The 12143-nt window shown below is 31.7% G+C and overlaps 1 protein-coding gene across 2 annotated transcripts in view; it reads right to left on the bottom strand.

Moving 5' to 3' along the window:
* Window positions 1–12143, bottom strand: part of LOC126697870 (uncharacterized) — an 81795-nt gene that overhangs the window by 43297 nt on the left and 26355 nt on the right. The gene's annotated exons all lie outside the window — the stretch shown is intronic.

Below are 12143 nucleotides of genomic sequence, written 5' to 3'. Positions count from 1 at the left end.
TACGTCCTAATACTAGGTGCATAAAGCATAAAGCACCAGAACCAAACCAATAGTCAATAAATTACAAGACAAGACAATAGCTTCACATGCAATTTGACTATTTGAGCCTCAAAACCATCAACCAATAAAGCTTCAGCTTCACTGCCTCCACAAACATGACACGAGAGAATGAGACAAGACAACAAGACACAACCATTAAAAAAAGGAAAAAAAAAAGAAAATGAAAAAATCTCATTCATTGACTAGCTTAGCTACAGTACAAAGCCAAAGCCCAAAGACACAATTCACAAACGTGAAAGACAAAGAGTGAAACGTGACATCCACAACCACAATGTTTATTTTATAACATGTTATGTTTATTTTTAAATCTTTTTTTTTTTTTTTGTTTAGTTTATCACTCTAAGTAATTTAACTTTACTATTATTTTAAATGCAACAGAAACATGTGCACTTAAGAAGGCCGATAACTTGACATGGTCCATGACATGTAGTTTTTTTTTTTTTTTTTTTTTTTTTTTTTTTTTTTTTTGTGGGAATGCTATTATTAGTAATGTAAACTTAAAATATACTTTTTACAAGTTTACAAGTTTGCTATCATGTGTGTGAATGTAGAAGCAAACTCTGGGTTACTAGCAAGATTCCCTTTCTAACACCCATTCTATTTTGGTGGTCTTTAAAGCTGATTAAGTTGGTCTTGCTAGCTACTGCTTGATGGCTTTTCTATATACTGGTGCAGGACAATGAATTGTATAGCTGTAAATGAAAATGAATGAATGGAGGATCTAGAGACTAAGTGCACGAATTGTGCTTTTGATGAGTTCACATTAGCGCCGTAGTGTCCTTTGGCTTTGGTGAGGAGCAAGGGAAATCCCAATTCTTTAATATTAGTGTACAATGCATGTGCATGTTATACGTGTTGGTAAATTACTAAATTTGATGTATACATTAGCTGGTTGTATTCCATTATAGTTTGTCATTTTTTACTTGCCACCTTCATTTTCTCTTCATACTTTAAATAGATCGAAGATTATACCAAGATTAGCTTCTAGAAAGTTGGAACAAAATTCGCACCAAAGTTGGGTATCAAGTGTTTAGTGGTAATTGGTAAGTGGTAACAGTATCACTAGTGAGAATCTAATCACAGTTGAGAAACTCATAAACAATTGACAGATTGCATCTATTAAAAAAAAAAACTTGTTTGAAAATACGGGTCAACCCGACCCGACCCGTGACCTAATTGACCTATTTAAAAATGACCCGTTTTGATCTGCGACCTGATTGACCTGACTCAAACCCGATCCGACCCACCCGTTTTACCACATCTACTTTTATTTTTATGTATAGTATTTTCAGCAAAAAGTTTTCAGTTTCAGCAAAATAAGCCGATTCAAAACAAACCCTAAATACCTTGATAAAAATCTACCTCATTATCAGTTATTACTAAGAACCTACCCTCCTAATCCAGGGGTGTAACCAAAGTCAAACCCTTTATGGATGGGTTTATTAAATAAGTTAAAATTTTTGCTTATTATGTTTTGTGTATTCATTGGAAACCTTTTAAGGCTATGGTTTCATTGTGAGCCATTGTTATCTAAGTTGGGTGAGGTAACCTTGCTGTAAGTTTTGCTTTGAATTTCTGTTGAAGTCTACTGTCCAATTGAACTATTTATTTCACTATGAGTTTTGTTAGGTCAGGTGAGTTGTTAACTTGATTTTGTAATTATGTTTGGACATATTGTTCCTTGTACTTGTTGTTTTGGTCTTAACTTATATAGTACTATTGTTTTGTGTAAAGGATTAAATTTTTTAAATATTGTATTTTAATAGATTCACATCTTGCAGCTTCTTGTCAATTTGTTTGTAGTAGAATGTTGCTAGCAGCTTTTTCTTTGATGTGAGTAAAAAATAAGGGCATCGCTGAATGTGACAAAAGTAGCTTGTCATCAATAGGACCAGTCATTAATATTAATTTGCCGGACAAGTCATTGATGTTATTAATTTTCCATTTGATTCTCTATATTAACTTTTCAGATTAGTGATGCTATTGCTTAATTCTAATTAGCTTTTCATAAGTAGGAGTTAACCTCATGAAATGGTCATCTCTTTCATGCAACCCTTTTTTTGGGATATAAGCATCCAACCTAAACCCATAGCTATTTTATCCTTATAATTGAAAAATTATCAATTATCTAATTATAGTTGATAATTAGATTGAAGTCCATGTAAAAAGATAACATCTAGAATGCATATGCACATACAATTGAAGTCCATGTAACAAGATCAAGCTCTAAAACAGAGCTGAAACACTGATATGCACCCGCAATCATTTACATTATTACTCAACTTTCAGATGGTAAGAAACCTCTCAAAGGTTAATTATATCCATTTTTTTAGCATGTTGCTGTTTACTTGATTTTTTTTATAATAAACTTATTACATATGATTTTGAACTTGATATTGTCAAGTTGAGCTAGATAAGCTAAGGTTCTTGAGTAATTATAGTTATCTATATATATATATATATATATATATATAACGGAAGCCTCTACTGGCATCACAATTTTCCACGTCAGCACAATATTTAAAAAATAAAAAATAAAAATAAAAACATTATAACTCCTCAAAACCCTAACAACCTTACCCCTCTCTCAAGTTAAGAAATATAAAGCCACGGTTTCTGCAAACTCTCTCTCTCCAAACGTAAATATCAAATTCAACCCCTTTAATTTCTCTTTATATTTTTGAGGCTTCTGTAGAGTTATAGTGAGTTATGTTGATTTTGTTTTTTTGTGTGTGTGTGTGTGTATAGATGGTCATAATACTCCGGTATTCCAAGAGAAGTTTGTGTTTTCGTTAATTGAGGGCCTTAGAGAGATAAGTATTGCAGTTTGGAACAACAATACAGAAGACGATTTCATCGGCAGCGGAAAGTAATTACTTTGTCTCATATTTTTGTTTTTTGAATTGATTTTATGTGCTTTTTAGACCCTTTTGGATCAATTTTGTTAATTAGGTTTTTTTTTTTTTTTTTTTTTGATAGGGTCCAATTGGGGAAGGTTCTTTCAAAGGGTTACGACAACCACACTTGGTATTTATATACTAATAGTGGGGGGTAAGTGCTATAAATTACTAACCCTTTTAAGTGTATAATCTGTTTCTAAAATTTAAGTGGATGGAGGGGTTTAATTTTGCTCAAATTAACAGAATCTTCACATGTTCTTGCAGTGGAAAGGCTTTGATAGTTTTATTGAGTTAATTCAAAGTCCTGATATATTAATAAGTTTGGATTATATAGTAACACAACCAAATTAAATTTGTTGCTACCCGTAGAATACTGTGTGAAGAAGTTGTTACAATGCTCAAATTTTAACTTAATTTTTGTTCACCATTGAATACTCATATAATCAATTTCCAATTCAGTGTAAAAAATAAAAAATAAAAATAAAAACATTATAACTCCTCAAAACCCTGGCAACCTTACCCTTCTCTCAAGTTAAGAAATATAAAGCCACAGTTTCTGCAAACTCTCTCTCTCCAAACGTAAATATCAAATTCAACCCCTTTAATTTCTCTTTATATTTTTGAGGCTTCTATAGAGTTATAGTGAGTTATGTTGATTTTGTTTTGTGTGTGTGTGTATAGATGGTCATAATAATCCGGTATTCCAAGAGAAGTTTGTGTTTTCGTTAATTGAGGGCCTTAGAGAGATAAGTATTGCAGTTTGGAACAACAATACAGAAGACGATTTCATTGGCAGCGGAAAGTAATTACTTTGTCTCATATTTTTGTTTTTTGAATTGATTTTGTGTGCTTTTTAGACCCTTTTGGATCAATTTTGTTAATTAGGTTTTTTTTTTTTTTTTTTTTGATAGGGTCCAATTGGGGAAGGTTCTTTCAAAGGGTTACGACGACCACACTTGGTATTTATATACTAATAGTGGGGGGTAAGTGCTATAAATTACTAACCCTTTTAAGTGTATAATCTGTTTCTAAAATTTAAGTAGATGGAGGGGTTTAAGTTTGCTCAAATTAACAGAATCTTCACATGTTCTTGTAGTGGAAAGGCTTTGATAGTTTTATTGAGTTAATTCAAAGTCCTAATATATTAATAAGTTTGGATTATATAGTAACAAACTCAAATTAAATTTGTTGCTACCCGTAGAATACTGTGTGAAGAAGTTGTTACAATGCTCAAATTTTAACTTAATTTTTGTTCACCATTGAATACTCATATAATCAATTTCCAATTCAGTGTTCAAGAATTAAACCAAAATTCTAACTGCGCTATCATAAAATATTATTATTAGTATGAATTTTATGGAGTTGTAGTGTTCAGGAATTAAACCAAAATTATTTTAAATTATCTATAATATTTTGTCATCCGAAAATTTTCTCTCTTTAATTTTAGTATATTGTGTTTCTTAAGCTATAGAGAGATTTTCTTTGGTTTCTGCAAACTCTCTCTCTCCAGATTTTCTTTGCTATTTTCTACTTAAAAATTGCACCTGTAGATCAATATTTATATTTCTTAACTTGGCATTTTGCACCTATGGCTAAAATTTATGTGGATCTTTGGAAGTTCAAAAATCTTTTCTCCATTCACCATGGTTTTTCATTGAGTAATTTCTTTCTCTCTTACTTCTCTTGACGAGTTTTGTTTTTGACTAGAAGAAAGCTTTTTTGCTTTGAAGGTCATGCAGCACCTGTCTCATTTTATTTGTCCTCACCACAAGGAAAACATCTAGGTAAGGCAAATAATCTATTTTAAAGTTTGAATGGAAATTACCAAGTACAAGAGGTAAATCTTTAAGGGATGAGCTTAATTGTTTCTTATTTTCAATAATAAATCATTTTATTGCAATACCGGTAATTGTTTGAGAAATCCAATATGTTCATATCTCTATAGAATAGAGAATAGTAGAAGCCAATTTTATTACAACTACTTAAATTGAGTTGACTTAATTCCATACAATTACAAAGTATAGCATGAAAGATAATGGAATTAATTGTTGTAATTTTTATTTTCTTTCCATGTTTTGAATTTCCTTTATATTATTATTACAACTGAGCAAAGATTGAGAAAGTAACATTACTACTCTAATTTGAAGTTTAATGCGTACTTCTCAAGTCATGGTCTTTATTTATATATTTGCAGTTTATATTTCTAACCGTTGATGAGAAATTAAGGCTCAGTTGCACAATATGTGTAAATTCTTCAGAAGGCTACTTTAAATAGTAAGTCAATGTGTCTCTTACATTTGGGTATTAGTTAGAATTGTTTTCAAATGATTGTACCAATAAAAGTGAATTTGTATAAATTTTGTTTAACTATTCCGTGCATCGCACGGGTTAGCAACTAGTTTAAATAATAACTAAATATCTAAGGCTCTATGCAAAGAGATGCTCTTACGAACATTTTTTTTTTTAAAGCACTAATAGTTATATCATTTAAATGCAGATATTTCAGTTGCCATTGGTGTTGCAGAATGGACAATAAGAAATTCCTACAAGTTAGAAGTTGCCCTCTTGAGAATTTAAGAATGAAATCCAGACATGTAGATGATTTTGGTTGTCTCTTTTTCAATCGTTACCATGATGGTATTCAGATATAGATGTGAATGAAACACATTGTAGCAGATATATATTTTTTTAAAATGAATTTTCCCTTTTTAAATGGATTTCTTTGTAGTTGTTTTGCTTCTTTGAGATACTTTGCAACAAGAGACCTGCTTGTAGTACATGAAAGTGAGTTACATATCAAATCAAGTTATAGATATTATGAGATAAAAATTTTCATTTATAGCTCCAAGTGCAAGTAGTTGGTCTAATTTCTTTGGATCATCTATGGTATATACAAACAGAACTAGTGAATTCTTTATCTTTTCATATGTGAATATGGAAAAGTGATTTCTTAGTAAACAAATTGCATCATATACAAATGGATAATCTAGGGTGAGTAGAAAAAGATACCAGCAAGGGTTATGTTTTAAAGTGTTAATTATTTAAAAAAATTAAATTAACGATAAGGGATCAACGCAAAGGCTCAAACTAGGGTATCCTGGTTAAAACACGCTTGTTTTACCACTAAGTTATTGCCTCTAAGATGTTTAAAAATACATATACATGTAGATAATTCTATGCATGAATGTTAATTATCTTATGCTTACCACTAAGTTAAGATATAAAGATCTCACAATTAAATTTGAATTAATATTTTATTAAGCACCAATCAAAATTAACTTAGGACAATCTTATGCATGAATGTGCATGAGAAATTTGGGATTCATGTTTGCAAGGTTGGACACACTTTGCAGTTTTCAACCATCATTTCTTTATATATGTCAATGTGATCTATTTCAAATGTTCAACCTTAATAATAGAAAATAAGTGCTCGCAAGGATATCAATATGACTCAATGTGATCTATCTCATTATGCATGTCAGTGTGATCTAGGTCACACTTTGCAGTTTTCAACTATCTTTTTAGGTTTCAGAGGTATTTTAGTAATTTTTTAGGTTTCAAAGGTATTTCGGTAAATTTTTAGGTTCTAAGGGTATTTTGGTCATTTTTAGGTTTTAAGGGTATTTCGGTAATTTTAGAGAGTTTCAGAGGGTATTTTGGTCATTTTGTAGGTTTCAAGTGCATTACAGTCATTTTTAGGTCCTAATGGTATTTTAGTCACTTTTTAGGTTACAAGGTCATTTTAATAATTTTTTAGGTTTCAGGTTTATTCCGGTCATTTATTAGGTTCTAAGGGTATTTTGGTCATTTTTTGGGTTTTAGGGTCATTTCGGTCATTTTTACGATTCTAAGAGCACTTGCAGTAGTGGAGTTAAATAGCTATATAGTTATTTTAACTCCACCAAAACATAAAAAACCACCATCCAGTAGTGGAGCTATAGCTATTTTTTTTAGTTTCATTGCTACAGCGCACATCTATACTGTAGCTGAGACCTAAAAAAAAAAAAAAAAAAATTTATTCCAGCCGGGGATTAAAATAATACAACTTGCTTCTTTTTTTTCTTTTTTTCTTTTTCATTCTTTTATCACACCGTGCCTTTCTCTCTCATCTCATCTGAAGCTCATCTCTCTCAAGCGTACTCTCTCAACTCCGGTCTCTCAAGCTCACTCTGTTTACCGCTGCCGGCCCGACTCATCGTCAATGTCACCACCATCGAAGCTCGATGTCACCGACGCACTAGCCGTCCCAAACCGCTGATCCGCCTCAGACCCACTTCTCTTCCGTTGATCCGCTTCGGGTCAGTTGTCTCTGTCTTGTTCATGTGGATGCTTAGGATTTTTGATTTGGGTATAACATCAAAGAATGTGAGATTTTTTATTTGGGTATAACATCAAAGAATGTGGGATTTTTTATATATGATATTTTATTGTTGTTCTGGATTATTGGCTTGGTGATTTTATGTTATGAGATTTCATTTTGCTTTGTATTAGCTGTTTTGAGTTGCTAGAAATGGATGAATACGGTAGTTTTTTCAGGATTCTTAATGTTCCATATCTGATTTTGGTAGATTGATGATGATTGTGGTTTGGTAAGTGTGAGTGTGAGTACTGAGTAGAGATATTAAGATGGTTTGTGATATTGTACTGGTGGATTTTGTTGGGCTCTTAATGTTTCACATCTGATTCGGGTTGATTGATGCAATGATGATGACACTTTGGTGAGTGGGGATTTTATTTTCCTGTGAGAGTATATGCTTTAGGGTACATAGGTCATGGTGTTTTAGATTTGTAGAGAAATATATTAGTATAGAGTTTGTTTAATTGGGATGGGCACTTAAAAAGTTTTGAGGATTGTTGTGTAATGAGTGTGGTTTTAGAAGTGTTGTGCTGCATTTTTTGTTAGAATGATGGATTTATGAAATTGCATTTAGCCATAGAAATCTCTTTTAGACAGTCAATTGTTTCTTCCGTATAACTCGGGGGAAGTTCTTGTCCTATTTTTATGTTCTGTTGCACAAAACCAGAAACAGAGCACACAAAAAGGATTTCTGTGGCAGCGGCAGCGGTGTCGTTGGCGGTGGAAGTGTCGGTGGCGGTAGTGATAGCGGTAGCGGTTGTGGGTGGTTGTGATTGTTGTTTATTGTAGTGGATATATTATTTATTGTAGTGGATGTATTATTTTATTGTAGTAGATATATTATTTTATTGTGATGTTTATATTATTTTATTGTGTTGAAAGCTAAAATAGATCCACTGCTGCAGCATGTGTGTAGGTAAAATAGATAAAGTAACTTTTTGTAGTGCCAAATAGCAAAATTTTTAGCTCCACTATTGTGGATGCTCTAAGGGTATTTCGGTCATTTTTTAGTTTTAAGTGCATTATAGTTGTTTTTTAGGTTCTAAGGGTATTTCAATAACTTTTTGGTTACAATGTCATTTTAGTCATTTTTTATGTTTCAAGGTCATTTTGGTCATTTTCTAGCTTCTAAGGGTATTTTGGTCATTTTAAAGGTTCTATGGGTATTTCTGTCATTTTTACGTGTATTACGGTTGTTTTTTAGGTTCTAAGGGTATTTCAGTCACTTTTTAGGTTACAAAGTCATTTCGGTCATTTTTTAGGTTTCAAGGTCATTTAGGTCATTTTTTAGGTTCTAAGGGTATCTTGGACATTTTTTAGGTTTTAGGATCATTTCGGTCATTTTATAGGTTCTAAGGGTATTTTGGTTATCTTCTTGGTTTGAAGGGTATCCTAGTAATTTGTGAGAGTTTTTGGGTATTTTGGTCACATGTGATATTGGTACTGCCCAATGGACCATCAAATGTGAGAAAAAGGAAAAAGAAAAAAAAGAAAAAGGAAACCATTGAATGTGATAAAAGTACGATAACATGTGATGTTGGCACTGCCTAATGTAGCAATAGAACTATCAAATGTAAGAAAAGAAATAAGGGTACAACTGAATGAGGTAAAAATACAATCATATGTGATGTTGATACTACCTAATGTAACAATAGAATCGTCAAATGTGAGAAAAAAAAAATTAAAGTACCACCAAATGTTAGAAAAATACAGTCAAATGTGATGTTAGTATTACCTAATGTGATAATAGAATCTTCAAATGTGAGGAAAAAAAAAAGGTAACCACTGAATGTGACAAAAGTATAGTCACATGTGATGTTGGTATTACACAATATGAGGATGGTAACATCAAATGTGAGAAAAAATAAGGGAACCAACGAATGTGACAAAAGTATAGTCACATTTGACGTTGATACTGCACAATGTGAGGATGATATCATTAAATGTGAAAAAAATAAGGGAACTATCGAATGTGTCAAAAGTACAGTCACATGTGATGGTACCATTGAATGTGAGAAAAAATAAGGGAACCACTGAATGTGACAAAAGTACAATCATATGTGATATTAGTACTATACAATGTGAGAATGATACCATCCAATGTGATATTTTGGTAACTTGGTATAGCAGGTTGCCTACTAGTGGGTACTGTACCAAAAAAAAAGGGGTATGATAGAATTACCTTGGTAATAAGTCACTTTATTTGAGAGTTTTCTAAAAAAAATTATATATATATATATATATATATATATTTGGTAACCTCAAAACAGTATAATGAAATAAGTTGGTATCGAAAAATTTTGTTTCAATAAACAAATTGAAACAAGATCTAAAACAGAATTCGTAACATTACTTGAAACTTTTACGCTAAAAAGTAATTATGCTAAATAAAATTATGTTTGGTTTGAAAAAGTGTAAAATACATTTTTGATACATTTAACAAATTTTTTTACATTTTTGAAAAAGTGTAAAAATTTACTTGTAGAGGGCTTGCTTCCCAGGCCCAAGCTCCATCCCTTGGGCCCCTGTGACATTTCCAGGCCACACAGATATAATAACAATATACATATGATAAGAATTGCTTTTCATTTAAAAAATAAATAAATATCAATATTATGATTATCACAAGAAAAATGATGAAATCACAACATAATAGGCAATTTTTATCTCAACTTTTGAATGGTGGTCTATGTGGATTCATAACTCACCATGTGAGCAAATTATGACAAAAATTGTGTATTTTATTGGAGTAATTCTAGTATCACATAAAATGTCACAACTTTTACTACAACTATCTTACGTGATAAACTATGACTAACTGCATGTCACTTTTACCATGGTTTAAAAATAGGTACGGTCAATGAACTGTTTTTGCACTTGATTCTCAGTTTTTATCGATTTTTGATTGGTTTTGACCAGTTTTTTTTACCAAATTTGGGTGATTTTAGGAGTTTTTACTGGACTGAATTGGTACTCGGTTTTTGGTTGAATCAATTCGATTGGTCGGTTTGGTCTGGTTTTTAAAACTACGACTTTTACATGGTCTTACAATTATTTATCTACCATTCACAATTTGTCATGTGGACAATTGTGATAAAAATTGTGATTTAAGTTGTGGTCCTAAATTTTTTTTTATTTTATTGTCGCTCTAGCATTTTTCTTATCTCATAAGGAATGCATCCAGCCAATCAAACTTTGTAGGTTTTTTTTTCTTCTTTTTTTTATTTTTTATTTTTATTTTTTATAAATCTTTCATCTCCATCTATTTTGTAAACTCTCTCTCAGGCTCTTAGCTAGGAGATGACCTTGGCCTCTTTCAAAGCCAATCTTGTCCTGGCCGCGATGACTATGCAATCCTCAAGTTGCTCGAACTCCTCCAAAATAATAGAATATTATATTTATAGAGATAAATGGATAAAAAAAAAAAATACTTGTAAGATTGGAAAAAAATGATATTAATTGGTGTCACAGCAATTGAGACCACATTGTGGTCAATTGAGTGGGGCATCGCCAAACTGGTGAACCATCTGGAGATCCAGTAAAAGTTACCAAATGAACTGGACACGGTGCTTGGTCCAAGAGTACAAATCACAAAGCTAGACACCCATAAACTCCCATATCTACATGCTATAATCAAGGAAACTCTCTGGCTAAGGATGGGCATTCCTCTATTAGTTCCACACATGAACCTCCATGATGCCAAGCTTGCAAATTTGACATTCCAGCTAAGAGCAAGATCCTTGTGAATGCATGGTGACTTGCTAACAACCCTGCCAATTGGGAAGACCCACAAGACTTCAGGCCTGAACCACAAGAGAATAAAACTAAAATAATAAAGTTTAATTGAAGGTGCTAAGGTTTAGGAATCCACACACAACACATCTATTGATAGTCTTAACAATATTTATTTTATAACTAAACTGAAATTCATACGAAGGATGATCTTAGTTGGATGATTTAACAATAAGAACTCAAGAATTAATTGTTTAAGATAGTTTTATGAAATTGACTGATTTTAGACCAAAAAAAAAAAAAAAAAACTAGTGAATTAGTTCGCAGGGAATACTAAACATTTAACGTACCCGGAGTCTATGATAAATCAAAGAATTATACAAAATTAAAAACTTTTCTAGATGAGTAAATCAATTAAAAACATAATAACATAAGCATTAAAACCATAAAATAATTATTAAGAACATACCAATAAACGGTTGGGTTTCTAACAAGCCATAGCACAAATAAAACACTAAAAATTGTAAAGAAACTTTAAGAAAATCTAAATTACATTCTACGGCAGCTCTTCCTGATTTTTGCTTTAAAGAGCCTTTAAATAGGTCAAGTAAATCCTATTACAAGTTGAATTCCCGTTTGGAGAAAATCTTAGGTTTTCAGGCTTCATTTAATCGACTTTTTGGCCCATTTAAATTCAGATTTCGGACTTTTGGTAAACTACAAAATTGTATCCCTTTAAGTTAACTTTCCAGTCCAACTTGAATTATCTTATTTGGACATTTGAATCGAATGTTATGCTCAAAATACTAACTAGTGCACAGGCTGAAATCTTAATCCTAATTGGACTTGGATTTGGTACAAATTTCCTTTGATTTCTTGCTCCGATTGGGCTCAAATTTAATTAGGTTGGTCTACTTTGACTTCATCATAACCCTTGTAAAAGTAAAGTCCATTAGCCTTCTTCTTTGCACAAATCCGCTCATTTAATTCCATTCTCCTACAAAAGACATATTCATGTATTAAAATTCAATTAAGCACAAAATTAATTATTTAGCATTATTCCAAAACCAAATATAAGATGCATGAATTAACTC

This window comes from Quercus robur, chromosome 8, assembly GCF_932294415.1.
Source record: "Quercus robur chromosome 8, dhQueRobu3.1, whole genome shotgun sequence".
In the NCBI taxonomy this organism is placed as follows: Eukaryota; Viridiplantae; Streptophyta; class Magnoliopsida; order Fagales; family Fagaceae; genus Quercus; species Quercus robur.
This window is presented reverse-complemented; position numbering and strand designations above follow the sequence as displayed.